Below are 18863 nucleotides of genomic sequence, written 5' to 3' on the forward strand. Positions count from 1 at the left end.
AAGCCTGGTCGTGGCGAGAGCTACTATAGTATTCTAATGAGTCGATTCTTTTGACTAAAGACTGTTCGCCTAAGGTGGCACAGTTTCAGATTAATTTTGATTTGTGTTACTACGACCTTCGTAAATGAAGTCAAATGCGCATATTTTGGGTTATGATGGCTGTGGCTAGTCGAAGAGAATAAGTGCGATAGGAATTGTCCACCCCTTTCTCAGGGTTAAAACAATATCTCAGGGCCACTCGAGGAGTAATGAACTGGAAATGCGTGGCCACGCTCGGAAGGTATCTATGATAGATAAATCCGGTCAATCAGTTATTCTCCAGATCGAGGAAACCACTCTCGATATGATCACTTGCAAGTACGACCCGAAAGACACCTTGCATTGAGTGGGAGATAGTAATAGGACAAGAGAATTGGTGACGCACACTTGTCGAGGACAAGTGGGAGATTGTTGGGAAATGTGTCCTCAACAATAGTGCGATCACATGATTTAAATATCATTATTAAATCTCATATAAAGAATACGTAAGGGATGATTCAATTATATAGTCAACTGATCAACATTAATCGGTGACGATTGGCTTGCTAGAGTTTGACGTTACTGTCGTGGAACGGTGGTGGTCAGGTTATCCCTTAAGGTCACACCTAAAGAATGATGCCCTTATCTATAAAGTTGATTAATCGTATGACGATACAAGTTGATCAATTCCTTAAAATTGAACAATTCAATTGTAAGAGAGAGAATAATATTATCTTATTATAATGGGATTAAATAAGATTTATTTTAGTAATAAAATGCATTGTTACTAAAATTATTTATTGTTTGAGAAACAATAGAGATAAGAATGAATGGTTAATTATAATTACAAGATGTTGTGAATTATAATTATATGACCCATTTTATTTATGTGATCAAGTATCACTAGTCAATTTTTGTATGTAATTTTAATTAATTCATGAAATGATATTTATGTGATAAATATGCATTAAATTAATTAATAACATGCCCCATACTACATGTGACATATTGTGTGATAAATGACAAATTGACAAAATAAAATGGTAGTCCATTTTATGTATATATGGACCGAAATATGGAAGGAGTTAGTGGGTTTTGGTTGTTTTATTTTATTTAAGAAAATGGCATGATGATGCCTACCTACAACTAGCCTTACACCTACTCTTACACATCTATTTCTTGTGAAGACAAAAAGTGAAAATAGATGCCCTATTTTCTTTAATCCAACGTGAACCCTCTATGGGTAAGAGGATTAATTTTCACTTATTAATCATTCTAATATCACATGCAAAAAGTTCATGTATTTTCTCTCTTTTCTCTCTTTAAATCTTCATCAAAAAGATGAGTTTTTGATTCAAATTGTTGTAAAAGATTACTAAAATTATTAATGTAATATATGAGTATTAGTAATCAATTTTAAGGTAAACTACTAAACTAATATCTAGCTAATATTATTTAGTGGGGATAAGGGATAGTCTTGGGTGCAATCAAGAGGAGAATCTCTACTTTGGGATTTTTGGAGGATCATCCTTATATATGGAAAGCTCAAGAACTAACAAGAAGGAGATCTTGTTGGTGCCCATAAAACCGAAATCATGTAGTAAGAACAATGATTTCTTCTCTTTTAATTTAAGTTTTCATGCATAAGATTTGTAAATTAATTTTATGACTAAATTAATTTGTCACATATATGAATATGTCAAGTAATGAGATATAGATTTCTAACATATTCATTTGACCATTACTATGATGTGCGATTATGACAAAATGGTTGATATTTCCTTTTATTTTTATATATGAGTAGGTACATAAAACTTATGGAGTCACTGGCTAATTTAATAGCTTATTAATTATTACCGCTTGGATGTTTTAATGTCTATTTAACAGATTTGCTTGAATGTAATGATATTTATTATGGCGTATATTATGAAATTTATTAGTTTTGTATATTATTGGATCTCAGTGCCATATATGTGGTCAACAAATTTTGAAAATGACATATCATAAAATTTTGGGTCTGAAGTTCCAGATTTTATAAAGATAAACAGATATATCCACATTATGACTTTGAGCTGAAGTTCAATGTTTTAACGGTGTATAATAATTTAACACTGACTTATAAATACAATATAATCATATTATTTAAGTGTAAGTGGCCAGAAGTCCACATGTAAATGCTAGTGGTCAAAAGTTCAAAGCTGCGATTTTATGAACCACATTTGAGTTTCAAATGGATAAAGAGGTCTTTATCTAGGCAAATTTATTTGTAATTGATTTTTGTTCACATGAAGTTGAACAATATAAAGAAATCTGAAATTTGATCATTTTCTTAAGGTGAATGTAACATCTAATAAGCACTCTACATGTAGCAGAGGTCAAGAATATGGCAAAATGTTAAACCTAATAATGTGATATTTGGTGAGCCAAGCAAATAGACCTTAATAGAGCCCAATGTATAATGTGGCCTTACTTGAGCCAAATATGTTTTGAAAGAAAATATCTCATATAAGTAAATATCTCATGAAAAGACATGTGAAATTCATATATGCTAAAAGTTCGATATGAATAAGAAAAAGAATAATAGACAAGTTGATTAATATTTATACTATGGTCCGATGTTATAGTGTTTACGAATACTGAAACTATGACCAGAATTCCATAGTGCTCACAAATTATGAAATTATGACCCGAAGTTCATACTCTCTAAAAAAAATACTGAAACTGTGACAAGAAGTTCATAGTGTTTCGATATACTGAATTATGACCTGAACTTCATAATGTTTACAGATATTATAACTGTGACATAAAGTCCTTAATAGGAGTATCAATAAAAATTATGACAATGAAAATTGTGGCATGTAGTTCACAGTATATATATTTTTATTTTTCGTGTAGTGAATAATATTTTGAGTATCAATATTAAAAATGAACTCGGGACTATACATTGATATTTGCAAAAAATGAGATATTCTTAAAAATTGAGAATCATATCAAATCGATTAAGAAACCATTCCCTATATCAAATAAGATATCAGATTTTGAGGATGAAATTATTTTATCTTTCATACAAATAATGTAGTCTTATAGACACATTACATAATAAATTTGATTAAAGATCGTTATTCCCGGAAGCAAACATGACATCGTTTTACTGATCTAATAAAAGTGTGAAATTTATACCACCACCAGTGGTTAAGTTGAAGAATATGGATATTTTCATGAGTTATATGTATTTTTTTAAAGCACTAGTATTCCCACCGGAAGTTGACATTTATTTCACTCTTGATAATGTGATCAAGTTATGATATATTGTAAACTAAATTGTCGAATATTACAACTGATTTGAAAGTTGTTGAATAGTTTATCACCCTTTCAAGGAATAAGTGATTCGTAAGTTAAATTATAATCAATAATATGTATTTTTATGCTATACAACATATTGAAACGATATGATACAAACATGTATGTTATCATTTATATGTTGATAATTATAATTGTTGATAGTATGATAGAATTATATATCAAAGACTAATATAATCATGTTCTCCGAAGGAATCATGATGAGTCTTGCCAACATATATGATACACCTGTCGTGTCCTATGTCACATTATTTATATCTTGCCGGATATAATTTTTTTTATATGATGCGAATATTGCTAACTAGGTTATTAGCGTGAGAAATATAGTCAACTAAAAATGTGGCGTGTGACAAGTGAAGTTTTAAAAACACGACCAATGCTTATGAAAGATTGTCATGGATTGCGGGCAAACTAAGAAAGGTAACATGAAATGGATAGATGTGACAATTAAGGCCATCCGGGTTCATATTATACCCGTTTTGATAAACCCGAAGTTTATTATATCGAAAAGATATGTGCTGAAATTCTCTCGTGTAGAAATTTTATTAAAGGCAAGACAGTACATGAGATTGAGTATATGTGATATTAGAGATCTAAACACTACTCGAAGTTGAATAAAGAACTTAAATGTTCATGTATGAATTGACACTATATTGAGTGGCTTATAGCTACATACAGAATTTTCTGAGTAGTTCCTGTGATTAAAAATCACATTTTGATTATTATATGAAATCGACGATCTCCCAAGTTGGGCATTGTAATTCAATACATTTAAAATCCAACTGCATTATATGTTACTCTCCGAAATATTTTGTTATTGTACAAAAATGCCCATATAAAATCTCAACGATGATATGAGAAATTTAGGTCTAAGGTGGTTATGATAAATTTTAAAATATACATTGGTTATAGTTTGTACCACCTTAGAGGTAGAAAAATGAGTTAAAATCTGGTAAAAACTAATATGGAATGATCCCATACTGAACCATAAGTTCGAAAAATGTTATACATTTAATTCATTGAATTTGATATAACAAAATAAAAAATATTTTACCAGATTAATACAAGTTGATGCGTGTCATTTATATGATGTTTTACATCTCCTTTTACACGCATTTCAGAGCTCATTTGTGTAGTATATGCCACATTTCTCCCTATTTCCGTCTACTTCCGTATTTTGTACTTTATTGCAGAAATGTGAAGGATTTAACGGGAAATCGAGCCAAATCCGTCCCCGAGTAATCTGCATTGCAAATGACGTAAAGGAATTGCTTAAGGAACGAGCTTGGTGCGCAATCCAAGGCCCAAAAGACGAATCCACGAGTTTAAAGAAGTCAATTAGCAGCTCAAGCAGTCGATCGACTAGTCCCATCAGTCGATCGACCAACTATCGGGATCCAGAAGCTACTGTTGTTGAGATCCAGTCGATCGACCAACATTATCAGTCGATCGACCAGATTTCTATTCCAGACGGGAATTAAAAGATTGAGAAACTTGAAGCCCGTGAAGTTTAGGTTTAGGAAATAATTGTTACGTTAGTTTGCTATATAACGTAACCTAAAAACATCAGAAGAGGCATCTAGCTTTTATCGAATAACACATCACATACTTTATCAGTTTTCAGTTCTATTTCATAATTAGGGTTCTTAAGATTATTGTTCTTCCGTGAATAAAGTTCGGTTTACAGTTGGTTTTTGATCTCTTCTTTGCAATCCTTTACGCGGTATTCTTCTGCTCCTATTTCAGTTTTACTATTTTATTGTCATTCATAGTATAGGAATTGCTAGGATAGTCCCCCGAAAGCCAACTTATCGTTCTTTGTTAATTGTTTATTTCCTTGTTTTGATCATGAATTCTCCTATGTTATTGGTAGATTTTATTGTTATTGATATTCCCAGTATGAGTAGCTAATTTCATAGTGCTAGGATGTAGGGAAATTGTAGCATAGGCGGCACTAGATTGAACACGGACTGAACCCGCGTGTCAGTCGATCGACTGACATTGTTGGTCGATCGACTGACCTTGTAAGGTTACCCTTCGTTTTAATTAAATTTAATCTTGTATTTAACAAATCGAATGCATGCGACCAGTTAGATACCTATTTTGTGACCGACCCATTAGATCGAAAGATAGGGAAGGTTATTTGACCGTCAATTAAATCGACTAAACTGTGCTAAGATCGAAAGATAGGTATAGTTTAGACCATTAGTCACTTTTCAGGACGAAAGTTAGTGTTAGTGACATTAGGGACCTATAGCGAGATCGAGAGATGCTATTTGTTGGGAGTGGACCGAGAGGACCTCTTATTTCCCGCCTTACCTGTGTTTGATTCAGACCGACTTAGTTTGCTGCCGCCGAAGCTATAATGACCCGACCATCCTAGTACCCTTCTTTTATCTGTTTAAATCGTATTTTTAGTTTATTTTCTTTTTATTTTTATTAGCTATAGACCAATTCAAATCAACCCCCATAATAGTTACCTCAGACTGAACATAAATCAACTAAAGTTTACAACTGCCTCCTTGTGATTCGACCCTGTTACCATTAGCCTAGGTTAGTCTTAATAGGAGATTATAAATTTTATCTTTGGTACTCACAACGACGGGTATCAAATTTTGGCGCCGTTGCTTAGAGGCAATAGTCCTAATTTTAGTTGTTTTAATTTTTAGTCTTTCTTAGTTTAAGGAACATCCGTTCCTTAAACTGTTCTTATATTTTGTTGTAGTTTCCTCTTATGCGCAGGTCACAGGGTGGTCCATTACTGCCATTTGATCCAGAGATTGAAAGATCTTTGCACGTAAAGAGGAGATTATTTCAAGAACAACAGCCGGAAGAGCCAAGTTCTCATTCTAGCTTTTACGAGAACGAGCTGTTCGAGGGAAATCCACCATCTTCACCCGTTTCTACATCTTCAGTCGAGACAGTTACTTCTCCAGAAATTTCAGTCATGGCCGAGGAAGCAAGTATAGCTAGTTTTTCTGAGCCGACAAAATTGACAATTTATACAAGGGGTTCGAGTTACCGGGAGATGCCAGGAAATTCGAACCAAAGCCTGCTTACATCACTATGGTCGAGAGAAATCAGTTTGGGGGAGCTGCAAATGAAGATGCAGCAAGGCATATGGAGACCTTTATTGACTACTGCTGCTCCATTCCCCCACCAGCTGGCGTGACCCAGGATCAAATCAAAGAGACCATGTTCATCTTCTCCCTTCGTGATGCTGCAAGGGAGTGGTATAGAGATTTGGACCGGACCGCTCAGGAGATCACTGATTGGAATACATTGGCCTTGGCGTTCTACAAGAAGTACTTTTCTGCTTCGAGGACGATCGCTATTAGAGCTCAAATCACGGGCTTTAAACAAGGGCCAGATGAGAATTTCCACGAGGCATGGGTCCGATTCAAGAAGTTAGTGCGAACCATACCGCACCATGGATTTGAAAAGTGGAGTTTGTGCAATCATTTTTACAATGGGTTGTACGACGATCGAGGGGCCATTCTGATCTGCAGCCAATGGAAGATTCGCTGAAAATTTGGGAGCAACCAAGGGGTGGAAGATCATTGACGATCTAGCTACCCACAAGGCCGAGTATGGGAATTCGAGAGGGAACCAGAGGAGAGCTGCTGAATCTTCCTCTGTTGCTGCACTTGAGGCTCTCACCGCGAGATTTGACAAGTATGAGCTAGGAGGAGCCTCTAAGGGTGGGATATACCAAGTCAATGCTTTGTGTCGACGGTCCCTTCCTTTGTGAAAGGTGTGGAGTTGAGGGCCATGTCTCGAAGAACTGCCCTAGTCCCTTTGAATCTTGTGCCTTTCAACACTATAGGCGAAACAACACCTACTATGAGCCGCAACATCCAAACTTGAGTTGGAGAAGTCGAATGTTTTGAATCCAACTCAACCTCCGCCACAATGAAAATGCCATATGTGCCTCCGCATCAAAAGCAACAAAGAATACCAAAAGCCTCCTTATGTGCCGCAAAGAACAAACACAAAATTCTGAACTTTCCGAGTCAAGAATCATTGCTGAAGGAGTCCCAAGCAAGAGAGGCCGGGATGAAGTTACTAGAGAGCCAAATAGCTCAGTTGGCTAGTAAAAGTAACACTCGAGCTCCCGGACACCTACCCACTCAACCCGAACAAAAGGAGACCCTAAATGCCATCACTTTGAGGAGCGGGTCCACCCTTGATGGTCCTGCCATGGTTGAAGATGTTGTTGAAAAGAATGAGGCGATCCGAGTCCAAACAAAGTCAGAACGAATAAATCAAAAAAACAAATGCTCACCGGTATTTCATCGATCGATCGAAGTACCTAGTCGATCGATCAATCGCGGGTTACAGAGCTTCGAATCAGTGCAACCCAGATCGATCGATCGAGGAGGGTGGTCGATCGACCAATATCACTGCTGATGTTGAAGAATTTCGTCCTTTAATGCCAAATAATTTACGAGACCATTTGTTTCGGGAACCACCGTCCCGAAAATTTTGAAGGCGGAACCAGTCTTGATGGGTCGATCCGCTCAAGTTCGATCCGATGACGGTTAATGGGTCTCATTTGAGACGGTCTGAGGAAGGGTCTAGCTTCAACAAAGAAAAGGTGACGGACTTTCAGCCTAAGTCCAAGGATACAGGCGCGCGCGAATTAGAGGAGAGGGCTAAGGTACTCCTTACAGCCCCATATCCGGAGAGACTCGTGCCAACCAAGGAACAGGTATCTTTCAGTAAGTTTGAGAAAGTTATTCGTAGTCTAAATGTACAAGTCCCCTTCCTTGAGTTAGTTAACCAAGTGCCAGCATACACTAAGTTTATGAAACAGTTATTGTCAAAGAAAAAATCGCTTGAACATGTTCATACTGTTGCGTTAACTAAAGAGTCTTGCTCCTACTTGTCTCACACTGCGCCCCATAAGTTAGAAGACCCGGGCAGTTTTTCAGTTCCTTGCAGCATAGGTACCTTTTCCATCGAAAAGGCTTTATGTGATTTAGGAGCTAGCATAAGCGCCATGCCTTTGAGTCTAGCTAGGAAGCTTAAGTTGACCAGGTTTGCAATAACTGAGATGACAGTCCAGATGGCTGACCGATCTGCGGTCGAGCCCATAGGAGTCCTAGAGGACATACCCGTCCAGGTGGGGAAGTTTTTCTTCCCTGTTGACTTTGTTGTCCTTGACATGCCTGAGGATGACCATATACCGATCATCTTAGGTAGGCGTTTTCGCACACTTCTTTTTAGTGCGATTATTGACGTCGGTTTAGGAACCTTGACCTTCAAAGTGGGAAACATTCTATTGTCTTTGCCCAGCCGGTTAAGAAGAAGAACGCCATGTGGCCTGTTACTTGTAATACGGTCTCTGAAAAGAGATCGTACTTTGTGCTTCCTGAATCGACCATCCCTATTACTACTGCTGTGTTAACCCCTCCGCCCCGGATCGGGAGCAAGAAGGAGGAAGAATTTGTTGTTGTAGATAATGCAGGAACTGGTTTGGGGAAGGAAGAGCAGCTGGATGCTCCAGCTGCAACAGAGCAGATCGTTTCAAGAGGCGGTCTTGGATGCCTAAGTTATGGGACTGATGAGGAAGTGGAAGATGAGCCAGCCAAGGTGAGATGGTCTGATTTGGATTCCGACGATTCCAAGGAAATCCTTGATTGGGGAGATGACGAAGTTGATCAGCTGAGTTCTCCGACTGTCGATGCTAAGAAGGGTGCAACTGATAAGATGAGCACCATTGAGGCTACCTCTAGTAGCCAAAAGCCGACGAAGTGGGCCATACCGTGGTCCTTCTTGATCAACTATTAAGTTGATCAAGTGCGTTATAAACTTCATTTTTAATTTTGTTAAGACATTTTATTGCTTTTGTGTGCGCAAGAACTTCGCTTTTATTCTTTTTGCTTAGGATTTTTATGCACTTTCGACATTCTTCTGGGTTTTGCGCAATTTTGGGCGCGTATTATTGTGCTTTTGCAGGTATTTAGAGCCTCTTAGCTCAAATCATTGAGCAATTTCGAAGAAATAAGACGCTGCAGCAGTGTATTCAGTCGATCGACTGGCACCATTGGTCGATCGACTGAATTGCAGGTTTACAGGAGCTACTGTTCACGTCCACCTGGTCGATCGACTGACTTTAGTGGTCGATCGACCACTTCTGCTGCTATTTTCATTCACGACCTCTCCCCTGCTGTGTTTGGTCGATATGCGGACCTAAGGGAGTCTTCTACTTCACTTTATTTTCCGTTAAATTATCTATTTCTTCTATTGTCTCATTTATGCACAATTTTTACGTTTCAAAATTGCTTTCTTCAGTCTTATGCGTGGTATTTTCTGTCTTTCAGGTCCTTATTGGTAGCACTGCTGGCTACTGAAACCTCCTAGCTAACGCTGGTTTGGGGAGGTTTCCTTTTCTGCGCTTAAAGTCTTGTGAGTTCCTGATTTCCTCTTCATGTCATATTTATTTCTTTTCTCGCAAATTCCCGTTCCCCTTTTCTTTCATTACATGATTTTGCACAATGGGGACATTGTGCGATTTGGTTTGGGGAAGGGTTTTGCGTCGCATATCATTTGCTTGCATTCACGTTTACATTTTTGCCTTGCATAACATTGTTTATTTCATTTTTCATATATACAAAAATCAAAAAAAAAAAAAAAATTGAAAAATTTCAAAAATTTCCACAAAAAATGCACGTTTATTTTAGCATATAAGTCGAGTCGGAACAGTAGTATTTCAATGATGATACTGCATTTGCACCTGTTTCGCCTAAGCCCTGCTTGATTAACATGTTATTAGTAGAATCGTATGTGCATATCTACGAGTTTTCGTTAATTTACTCGCTGGATCTTGAGACTTGACTTTGAAAATTGGCAAGCTACATCATATTTCTGAGGTTTAGAGCCTAGAACTGGTGACATTTATGACCAGTTTATCTAGGAATGTGGGTAGTACTCCTTATGAGACATGTTTCCTTAATTTGCATAATTATGAATTTGATCTACTTAATACCTGTATGCATTCGGTTTGTGGTTAGTTGACACATGTAGTAGAGGTTTCCTTTTTCTCATTTTACCCATGAGCTTCACACTGCCAAAAATATCCTTTTTGTCCCATTTACTACATCCTACATTTAGCCTGTCCCTTGTCAAGCTAGTAGTCTGCGTTTTGGGATTGTTACTTCGTTTTTGGTGGTGTTTGCTCGTTTGAGATGTTGTTGGGAAACTGAAAAAAAGAAAGAAAGAAACAAAAGAAAGAAATAGAAAAAAATAGAAAAAATTGAAATTCGAAAAAAGAAAAAGAAGAAAAGAAAAGTTTCTGTACTGTTTAGAGCAGTCGATCGACTGCTCCTTTAGGTCGATCGACTGAAGTCCGTGAAAGAAGAGAAAATCAATTCGCATACCTTATACCTTATCTTTTGGCGATTTTTGCTCCCATATTTCATTCATATCTTATGGGGAGTTAGTTGATTACTTCTATTTTGGAGTTTGTGAGATTTGTGCTTGCTATAGCACCATTTTATTTGTTTATGGGAAGGAAGTTGGATGTTGTCCTTTGGTTCCGTTTTGGTACTAACTTGATCACCAGTACCTCCACTTTACCATAAAATGTTTTGCCTCTTCTTACCCATACCTCACATTTCCATAATTATACCTCGGCATGTGTCAATGGTCATCTGTTTGGTTGGAATGCATATGTACGGTCATAGAGGTCATCTTCATAATTTATTGCTGGCATGTTTTCATAGGTCGCAGTTAGGTGAGAGTCAGTACAAAATTTACTTCTTTCTATCTTACATTAATATCACCTGTGCTTATTGAGTGTTTTGAGCGACCCGTGAGAGTCCAGTTTGATAAGTCTTTACAGTCAACGGTTCAGCGGTTTTTGACGACTTCATAACTCGTTTGCATGATTCACATTACTAATTGATTGTTGGTTGTGCATTAAATTGGTTTAGGCCCTACAGTTTGCATTTCGCTCTGAGATTGAACTCGTTCCATTAGGTCATTAGATCGAGTCTAGTTCTTGCTTGGGGACAAGCAAGGGTTTGGTTTGGGGAAGTTTGATGCGTGTCATTTATATGATGTTTTACATCTCTTTTTACACGCATTTCAGAGCTCATTTGTGTAGTATATGCCACATTTCTCCCTATTTCCGTCTACTTCCGTATTTTGTACTTTATTGCAGAAATGTGAAGGATTTAACGGGAAATCGAGCCAAATCCGTCCCCGAGTAATCTGCATTGCAAATGACGTAAAGGAATTGCTTAAGGAACGAGCTTGGTGCGCAATCCAAGGCCCAAAAGACGAATCCACGAGTTTAAAGAAGTCAATTAGCAGCTCAAGCAGTCGATCGACTAGTCCCATCAGTCGATCGACCAACTATCGGGATCCAGAAGCTACTGTTGCTGAGATCCAGTCGATCGACCAGCATTATCAGTCGATCGACCAGATTTCTATTCCAGACGGGAATTAAAAGATTGAGAAACTTGAAGCCCGTGAAGTTTAGGTTTAGGAAATAATTGTTACGTTAGTTTGCTATATAACGTAACCTAAAAACATCAGAAGAGGCATCTAGCTTTTATCGAATAACACATCACATACTTTATCAGTTTTCAGTTCTATTTCATAATTAGGGTTCTTAAGATTATTGTTCTTCCGTGAATAAAGTTCGGTTTACAGTTGGTTTTTGATCTCTTCTTTGCAATCCTTTACGCGGTATTCTTCTGCTCCTATTTCAGTTTTACTATTTTATTGTCATTCATAGTATAGGAATTGCTAGGATAGTCCCCCGAAAGCCAACTTATCGTTCTTTGTTAATTGTTTATTTCCTTGTTTTGATCATGAATTCTCCTATGTTATTGGTAGATTTTATTGTTATTGATATTCCCAGTATGAGTAGCTAATTTCATAGTGCTAGGATGTAGGGAAATTGTAGCATAGGCGGCACTAGATTGAACACGGATCGAACCGCGTGTCGATCGATCGACTGACATTGTTGGTCGATCGACTGACCTTGTAAGGTTACCCTTCGTTTTAATTAAATTTAATCTTGTATTTAACAAATCGAATGCATGCGACCAGTTAGATACCTATTTTGTGACCGACCCATTAGATCGAAAGATAGGGAAGGTTATTTGACCGTCAATTAAATCGACTAAACTGTGCTAAGATCGAAAGATAGGTATAGTTTAGACCATTAGTCACTTTTCAGGACGAAAGTTAGTGTTAGTGACATTAGGGACCTATAGCGAGATCGAGAGATGCTATTTGTTGGGAGTGGATCGAGAGGACCTCTTATTTCCCGCCTTACCTGTGTTTGATTCAGACCGACTTAGTTTGCTGCCGCCGAAGCTATAATGACCCGACCATCCTAGTACCCTTCTTTTATCTGTTTAAATCGTATTTTTAGTTTATTTTCTTTTTATTGTTATTAGCTATAGACCAATTCAAATCAACCCCCATAATAGTTACCTCGATCAACATAAATCAACTAAAGTTTACAACTGCCTCCTTGTGGTTCGACCCTGTTACCACTAGCCTAGGTTAGTCTTAATAGGAGATTATAAATTTTATCTTTGGTACTCACAACGACGGGTATCACAAGTACACCTGAAGTGTATTACAAGAAAAGTTGAGATGATTTGACGGTTCCAGTATGAAAATGAAATAGATGATAAATAGCAAGATGAAGCAGTTGGTATGAAATAAGATTGTTATATATGGAGTGTTCCCGAAGTGACACAGATATCTGAATGATAATAGATGGCTTGGTTGAATATAATAATGGTACCACAAATTTATTAAGATTCAGATATCATTGAACAGTACTCATATTATCAAAAGATGATAAAAATTATATCGATATATTTATGGAACCGATACACGTTTGCGCGCGATATTTTATGGACATTAGATGGGAATCTTATATGTAAGTCCATTTTGACTGTCGACATATAATATATGATCATAAATGAGCTTATGGACCGGAAGTCTATCCATTGACATGAAGTCAATTCAAATTATAAATATTGGAAAGAAAACTGTACAGTTTACCTTTGAGTTATCATCATGTACATATAGATAGGAAATTCATCATTGCGTCTTAGTTTTAATATTTACATTATTACTATTGCATTGTTTTAAAATATGTTGTTTAGAAATTTGTTTCATTTCATATGCATGCACATGATTAACGATTTTTTTTAAAATTAATAAATTATTAAAAGGAGAAATATATTTACTCCTACGAGGATAAACTCCCTGAAGGAGCCTCTTATAAATGATCATCTAATAATGATACTTGATCAATTGAGTGTTTGAAAAACTCGGGTTGAAATGTATAAACCTCTACGATACGATTGAAATATTATCGTTATAATTTCCATAATAGAATATTCAAACTCCTGAAGAGTTTGCTTGAATTATAATTGTCTCAACCTGAAGTTTGAACATATAAGGTTTATACATGAATGAATTTCTTACCGAATATGTGAAAATACTTTATGGGCCAGAAGTAGCATATAGTTGAAAAAAAATATAGTGGAAGTCTATAATGATGATGTCAATCCATACAATAAGATGATTTGGCAAGAAAGATTGATTATTTTTCAAATGAATTGTTAATAATCGGATCGATTCTCTTGAAGAGAATGAATTAAGGAATGATAGCTACAATTTTTTTTTCCTTTCGACAAGGTTTTTGTCCCAATGAGTTTTTTCCTAGCAAGGTTTTTAACGAGATAGCAATGTTGGCGCATTATTACGCTATAGTCATGATCATCATGAATGTTGAAATGAAAAGTATTCCAGACATATAATAATATGTCATTTATTGAGAAGAAAATCTATTACGATTGTAACTATAATATTTGAGATGAAAACTCAAAATTCATCAAAAAAGGCGATATCCAAACTGCGAGTTCTGAATCAATATTTTATTGAAATTACCAATGATTTATATTGATTGAAGATATCAAGTTTATAACCTACGATGGATTCTATTCAGCGATCAAGAAGTTACGTCAAAACATGGATTATTTCAAGATATATCAAGTTATGTAATCATTAGTGGGAGTAGCACGCACTGTAATCTTTTTCCTTATCCATGGTTTTGTCCCATTGGGTTTTCCATGAAAAAGTTTTAAAGAGGCAGATTGTTATGCGTGTTTGAAGATTATTGTATTCAATTCCTTTCTAGTGTTTTTCCCATATGGTTTTTCTAGTAAGGTTTTAACGAGGCATGTTCTTCGGTAATGGACATCCAAGGGGGAGTGTTATGTAACATTATTTTATATTATGGATGTCCATAAATTTAAATTTAAGTAAGTGTCGTTTTGCCTTTCTACAGCGTTACTCCCATTATATACATGTATATATACGTCATTGTGATAATAAGAAATACACAACTCTCTACCATCTCTCACTCTCCTTCTCTACTTTTATAACAGAAAACAAATTAAGACAAAACCTAATAAATATAACTTGACCAAAACATAGCCCTCCACGTCAAAATTGAAAAGATAAAGGGCTTCCATCTAATTCTAAAGTGTACTATGTACACAAATTAGATCTCTCTCAAATTTCTCCCCCGAAATTTAATTCTAATTCTAATATACACTACATGTGATGCATGTATCGCCCTTGGACCAAATGGATTTCAGCGGCAGGGCCAATGTTTCTGTTGGCAGTGGTGTCACGGACCTCTGTCGGCGTTGTCGCTAACTTGCTACATATATGTATCATCGGCGGCAACCGATAACTTACTCGAATAATTCTCAATCTACACCACTATGATACCAATCGGAGCACAACTGTTCGGCTACATGTTCGATGTTCAATTAAGCGGCCTCGGTGAGTTTTTGTACTTTGAATCGAAGCATGGCTATTCGGCTACATGTTCGTACCTCGAAAATCTCTCCAATGAGCATATCTGCTTTCAAGTAATGAGTGGCGATGAAAGTGCAGCGGAAAGCCACAAGGTTATTCTTTAGTGGAAAACCATAGCGTTATTCTTAAAACTGTTCTCGGTTTTTGTGAATTGTCAACCATGGAGATTGAATTGCATGTGAATTTTATAGTGATTCTCGTAGGGTATTTTGAAAACTGATTACACTATATTTTTGGGAGGGTATCGCGCATATCATTTTAGAGTCAAATAAAATAAGAAAAAGTACCAACTATCCTAAAAAAACTACAGCCGTTATAGTCACATATCAAATTAGCAACTATCCATGTACATTGCAATATGAGATGATTATTCCATTTCTTATTTACTTCCTTTAAATTAGCAATCAACTTTTATTATACTCATATCAAATAGGATTTGAATATGGAATATTTCATATTCCATGCACACTTACTTTCCTTACTTCCGTTGAATTAGGAAACAGCCTTTAACATTTTTTTTAAGAAATTACTAATGGTGCTCCTTAGGTGCGACATATGCCTATGCTAGTAAATTAGAATGCCAACTCTGCGGAATTGGCTTCTGCATTAGAGAAATATATGATGATATGATACATCATTTATATAAATCATTTATTTAAGGCAACATATATGTGAATAAAAAGGAAGCATTTCTCATGTATATATATTATGACTATATCTTATATAGTATATATATACTAATACATCCCCTATTTACTAAATGAATAGGAGTCTCTACGTTTTTCCCGCCTAACATTATAACCTCTAAAAAATATATTCTAAAATCATTGCTATAATTAAATATATGTCACACCTAAATCATTGCTATAATTAAATAATGTCATGTATAAATGAATAATGTCATTGTAAAATATACTGTAAGAATATAAAACATATATTCTAAACTTATTGCTATAATTAAATATATGTCACACCTCATTGCTAAAATTAAATATATGTCACGCCTAAATGAATAATGTCACTGTAAAATATAATGTAAAAATATATAACAAAGGGAATTCTCAATCATTGTTGTAAAATATATGTCAAAGGGAATTCGATATCTACTAAGAGAATAAGCATTCTGAAAAAAAAAATATCCGCCAAAGTACACTGACTCAAATATGGAAATAAATATTTTTTTCATTAAACAAATCTTTTCATCAAATTAATACTTATTCTTTTTTATCAAACTATAATTGTAATACTACGTATTTATGAGTCTCTGGGTACTTTATCGAGTAGGCCTTACTCTGTCGAGTAAGGACGAGTTGCAGATTAAAATAGTTTCAGACTTGTTGGGTACTCGATCGAGTAACGTGGATACTCGATCAAGTAAGGAGGAACTCGATCGAGTACCTTAGCTACTCGATCGAGTAGCCGGTTTACGAGGGATGATTTCTCGGGTTTTGTTAATAATGCGATTAGAGTATATAATACTTCCGTCATTGCTCTTTAAACACTTTTTAAAACCTAATCACTGTGAGAAGACAAATCAAACTACGTCATTCGCTTTAATCGCATTGTTGGCAAATCCCGGAGCTTGGAAGGTCCGATTTCACCTTTCTTTAAACCGTTGTGATCCTTGCGTCGAGGGTAAGACCTACATACCGTTTTTATAACGTTTCTTTAAAGTTGGTTAAACCCTAATTTGGGGATTTGGGGGTTTTGGGGTATTTTATGCTTGGTAGTGATTATATGTTTGTATGTTAGGAGGAGGATTCGTAGAGGAAGCTTTTTTATATCAGCTGTGAGATCGTCTGATTGTTGTGCTTTGCAGGTAGGGTTTCCCTATTCAGTATTAATTACATAATATGTGGTGATTGTGCTGTAGTTAATGATTGTTGACTGATTCAGACGGTTGTTGATGTTGTATTGTGATTGCTGATTGTTTGTCTCTGGTTCTCGAGATGCGTTCTCGGCTGAGTGGAGTCACTTGCGGGAGTGGCTTCACGCCCTAGTTTCGCCCTTCGTGAAACCCGCCATGGAAGAGGATGTGCACATTAATGGGACAGGGTTATCGCTCAGTATGATGAGCGGGGATTTGGTGGGTACGGCTGCGGTCCCCCACTGGCAGGGCTGGTCCAGTGGACAGTCGGTGACGAAGATTGATTGGAGTGGGTGATTGTGTGTGACTGCTTGAGCTGTCTTGATTACTGTATTGTTTGTTATATAAATTGTGTGAATAGTACTGACCCCGGTTTATTGTTTTAAAACCTGCGGTGATCCATTCGGGGATGGTGAGCGATATTGAGCGGTATGAGTTGAGTCTTGAGATAGCCGGGATGTGCCACCGTCCTCGATGATAGAAGTCTTCCGCTTGTAGCTTAGTAGTTTTCATAAACATTTCGATTAGATCGATGAGACAGTTGGTTTGAGAACATGTATACGTATTTTGGTTTGGTTTTTGGATTGTAACCTTTCACTAAAGTATTTCTATTTAAACGTTGTTTCATTATTGTTTATTTGATTATCATTGCCTCGGGTAACCGAGATGCTAACATCCTTATACCTGGGTGGTCATGGTAAGGCACTTGGAGTACGGGGGTGTTACAAAATGGTATCAGAGCGACGATCCTGAAACCTGTAACCAATGAACCTAATGAATATAGGGAGTCAATTAAAATGAACCTGGGGTAAAGGTTTTAGGAGCTAATGCAAAGGCTTGGGATGTTGGAATATGTGTCCTCCGACAATAATGCGATCACGACTGTTGATCATGATGATCACATGTTTAAGTCTCATTAAAATGAATACAATTGGGAAGTAATTTTGTTACTGTCAACTGGTCAACATATACCGGTAATGATTGGCTTACTAGAGTTTGACATTACTGTCGTGTGACGGTGGTGATCAGTTGACCCCCTAGGTCATACCTAAAGGGCAATACTCTTAATTGATTATTTAATTAATCGTATAATGTTGCGAGTTAATTAAATTACTTGAAAATTGACGGACGATTTTGGAAGTAAAATTTACGTATCAAATTGAAATGTGATTAAATGAGATACGGTCTGAGTAATTAAATTGTATAATTACTCGGATGAAATAAATTGTTTAATGTAACAATTAAATTTGAATGAATTGTTATAAATACAATATGTTGTGATTTATAAATGGTAAAATATTTTGGCACAAGTAATTATGAAATTACTAAGTCGATTTTTGTATGTGACGTATTTTTATTAATACGTTGATTTTTAATATGATAAAAATACATAACAAATTTATGTCACATATGACATGTGACATATTGACAATTGACAAAAATAATATGGATTCCATATTATCCATTGTACCGAAATTAAGGGGTAGTGGAAGCTAATATTGTGTTTGTTTAATTACTATAAGAACACAATGATTACCTACATTCCTAGCCATGCAACCCTAATAGTATTGTAAAGAGCAACACTTGCATGCATTGGCTACCCAATAAACCCCCCTCCCACCGGTTTTGATGAGAAAACCATCATTGGTTTTTCATCTAATTTTTACCTAATATTACACTAAAATGTGTTAGTGATATTCATTCTTTACTCATCCAAAATATAAGTTCTAGTGAGAATAAAAATCCTCCA

Source organism: Silene latifolia, chromosome 11 (assembly GCF_048544455.1).
Source record: "Silene latifolia isolate original U9 population chromosome 11, ASM4854445v1, whole genome shotgun sequence".
Taxonomy (NCBI): Eukaryota; Viridiplantae; Streptophyta; class Magnoliopsida; order Caryophyllales; family Caryophyllaceae; genus Silene; species Silene latifolia.